Consider the following 4476-nt stretch of genomic DNA (forward strand, 5'->3'; position numbering starts at 1 on the left):
TTTTAGCAATTTAAGCAAAACGTTTACAAACGTTACAAAACAAATCTAAACGTTTTACCTTTTTAGCGGATTAAGCCAAACGTTTATTAATGATACGGAACAAAAACAAACGTTTAAAACGTTACAAAACAAATCCAAACGTTTCACCTTTTTAGCGATGTAAGCCAAATGTCTACAAACGATATGAATCAAATCTAAACGTTTCCCAATTTTACCGATTTAATCCAAACGTTTATAACGTTACGAAACAAATCCAAACGTTTTACCTTTCTAGCGATTTAAGCCATACGTTTACTAACATTTCAAAACAAATCCAAACGTTTCACCTTTTTAGCGATTGAAGCCAAACATTTACAAACATTACGAAACAAATCTAAAAGTTTCACCTTTTTAGCAATTTAAGTCAAACGTTAACAAACGTTACGAAACAAATCAAAACGTTTAACCTTTTTAGCGAATTAAGCCAAAAGTTTATTAATGATACGAAACAAAAATAAACGTTTAAAACGTTACGAAACAAATCTAAACGTTTCCCAATTTTACCAATTTAATCCAAACGTTTATAAAGTTACGAAACAAATCCAAACGTTTTACCTTTCTAGCGATTTAAGCCAAACGCTTACTAACATTTCAACACAAATCCAAACGTTTCACCTTTTTATCGATTAAAGCCAAACATTTACAAACGCTACGAAACAAATCTAAAAATTTCACCTTTTTAGCAATTTAAGCCAAACGTTTACAAACGTTACGAAACAAATCCAAACGTTTCACCTTTTTAGCGATTTAATACAAACGTTTATAAACGCTACGAAACAAAAACCAAACGTTTAAAACGTTACGAAACAAATCCAAACGTTTCACATTGTTAGAGATTTAAGCCAAACGTTTACAAACGTTTCGAAACAAAACCAAACGTTTACAAACGTTATGAAACAAATCGAAACGTTTCCCCTTTTTAGCAATTGAAGCCAAACGTTTACAAACGTTACGAAACAAATCCAAACGTTTCACCTTTTTGGCAATTTAAGCCAAACGTTTACATACGTTACGAAACAAATCCAAACGTTTTACCTTTTTAGCGAATTAAGCCAAACGTTTATAAATGATACGAAACAAAAACAAACGATTAAAACGTTACGAAACAAATCCAAACGTTTCACCTTTTTAGCGATGTAAGCCAAATGTCTACAAACGTTATGAAACAAACCTAAACGTTTCCCAATTTTACCGATTTAATCCAAACATTTATAACGTTACGAAACAAATCCAAACGTTTTACCTTTCTAGCGATTTAAGCCAAACGTTTACTAACATTTCAAAACAAATCCAAACGTTTCACCTTTTTAGCGATTGAAGCCAAACATTTACAAACGTTATGAAACAAATCTAAAAGTTTCACCATTTTAGCAATTTAAGCCAAACGTTTACAAACGTTACGAAACAAATCCAAACGTTTTACCTTTTTAGCGAATTAAGCCAAACGTTTATTAATGATACGAAACAAAAACAAACGTTTAAAACGTTACGAAACAAATACAAACGTTTCACCTTTTTAGCGATGTAAGCCAAATGTCTACAAACATTATGAAACAAATCTAAACGTTTCCCAATTTTACCGATTTAATCCAAACATTTATAACGTTACGAAACAAATCCAAACGTTTTACCTTTCTAGCGATTTAAGCCAAACGTTTACTAACATTTCAAAACAAATCCAAACGTTTAACCTTTTTAGCGATTGAAGCCAAACATTTACAAACGTTACGAAACAAATCTAAAAGTTTCACCTTTTTAGCAATTTAAGCCAAACGTTTACAAACGTTACGAAAGAAATCCAAACGTTTCACCTTTTTAGCGATTTAATACAAACGTTTATAAACACTACGAAACAAAAACCAAACGTTTAAAACGTTACGAAACAAATCCAAACGTTTCACATTTTTAGCGATTTAAGCCAAACGTTTACAATTGTTACGAAACAAAACCAAACGTTGACAAACGTTATGAAACAAATGGGAACGTTTCCCCTTTTTAGCAATTTAAGCCAAACGTTTACAAACGTTACAAAACAAATCCAAACGTTTCACCTTTTTAGCGATTTAAGCCTAACGTTTACAAACGTTACGAAACAAAACCAAACGTTTCACCTTTTTAGAGATTCAAGCGGAACATTTACAAATGGTACGAAACAAATCCAAATATTTAACCTTTGTAGTGATTTAAGCCAAACGTTTACCAACACTATGAAAGAAATTCAAGTGTTTCCCCTTTTTAGCAATTTAAGTTAAACATTTACAAACTGTACGAAATAAAACAAAACGTTTCCCCTTTTTAGGGATTTAAGCCAAACGTTTACAAACGTTACGAAACAAATCCAAAAATTTCACCAATTTAAGCCAAACGTTTACAAATGCTACGAAACAAATCAAAACTTTTCACCGTTTTAGCAATTTTAATCCAAATGTTTCACCTTTTTAGCGATTTAAGCCAAACGTTAACATTTTTTAGCGCAATAAGCCAAACGTTTACAAACATTGGGAAACAAATCCTAGCGTTTCACTTTTTTAGCGATTTAAGCCAAACGTTTACAAATATTACGAAACAAATCCAAACGTTTAAAAAAGTACGAAACCCTTTTTAGAAATTTAAGTCAAGCGTTTACAAACGTTACAAAACAAATCTAAACATTTCACCTTTTTAGCAATTTATGTCATACGTTTACAAACGTTACGAAACAAATCTAAACATTTCACCTTTTTAGCAATTTATGTCAAACGTTAACAAATGTTACGAAACAAAACCAAAAGTTTCACATTATTAGCAATTTAAGACAAACGTTTACATACATTACCAAAAACAAAACGTTTAAAACGTTACCAAAAAAATCCAAGCGTTTCGCCTTTTTAGCAATTTAAGCCAAACGCTTACAAACGTTGTGAAACAAATCCAAACGTTTCACCTTTTTAGCGATATAATCCAAACGTTTACAGAAGTTACGAAAAAAATCCAAACGTTTCCCCTTTTTAGGGATTTAAGCCAAACGTTTACAAACGTTAGGAAACACATCCAAACATTACGAAACAAAACTAAACGTTCACATACGTTACGAAACAAATTCAAGCGTTTTACCTTTTCGGCAATTTAAGCCAAACGTTTACAAACGTTACGAAACAAATCTAAGAGCTTCACCCTTTTAGCAATTTAAACCAAACGTTTACAAACGTTACAAAATAAATCCTAACGTTTCACCTTTTCAGCGATTTAAGCCGAACGTGTTTCAAACGTTCGGAAACAAAATCAAACATTTCACCTTTTTAGCGATTTAAGGCAAATGTTACGGAAACAAATCAAAACGTTTCACCTTTTTAGCGAAACAAATCAAAACGTTTCCCCATTTTAGCGATTTTAATCAAACGTTTAAAACGTTACGAAACAAATCCAAACGTTTCACCTTTTTAGCGATTGAAGCCAAACGTTTACAAACGTTACGAAACAAATTAAAACATTTCACATATTTAGCGATTTAAGGCAAATGTTTACAAATATTACGAAACAAAACCAAGCGTTTCACCTTTTTAGCAATTTATGCCAAACGTTTACAAATGTCACAAAATAAATCAAAGCGTTTCACCTTTTAGCAATTTAAGCAAAATGTTTACAATTATTTCGAAACAAATCCAAATGTTTCACCTTTTTAGTAATTTAAGACAAACATTTACAAACGTTATGAAACAAAACCAAATGTTTAAAACGTTACGAAATAAATCCAAACATTTCGCATTTTTAGCGATTTAAGCCAAACATTTTTAAACGTTACGAAACAAAATCAAGCGTTTTACCTTTTTAGCAATTTAAGCATTATTTTAACAAACGTTATGAAACAAATCCAACCGTTTCATCTTTTTAGCAATTTAAGCCAAACGTTTACAAACGTTACGAAACAAATCCAAGCGTTTCAACTTTTTAGCAATTTAAACTAAACGTTTACAAACGTTATGAAACAAATTTGAAGGTTTCACCTTTTTAGCAATTTAAGCCAAATGTTGGCAAACGTTACTAAACAAATCCTAACATTTCCCCTTTTTTGCAATTTAAGCCAAACATTTACAAACATTTCGAAACAAATCGAAACGTTTCACCTTTTTAGAGATTTAAGACAAACATTTACAATAGTTACGAAAAAAATCCAAACGTTTTAGCGATATAAGCCAAATGTTTACAAACATTACATAACAAATACAAAGGTTTCACCTTTTTAGCGATTTAAGCCAAACGTTTACAAAAGTTACGAAACAAAACCAAACGTTTAAGACGTTATGAAACAAATCCAAACGTTTCAAATTTTTAGCGACTTAAGCCAAACGTTTACAAAAATTACGAAATAAAACCAAGCGTTTCACCTTTTTAGCAATTTAAGCCAAACGTTTACAAAATTTACAAAACAAATCCAAGCGTTTCACCTATTTAGCAATT

Source organism: Mercurialis annua, linkage group LG8, assembly GCF_937616625.2.
Source record: "Mercurialis annua linkage group LG8, ddMerAnnu1.2, whole genome shotgun sequence".
Lineage (NCBI taxonomy): Eukaryota > Viridiplantae > Streptophyta > Magnoliopsida > Malpighiales > Euphorbiaceae > Mercurialis > Mercurialis annua.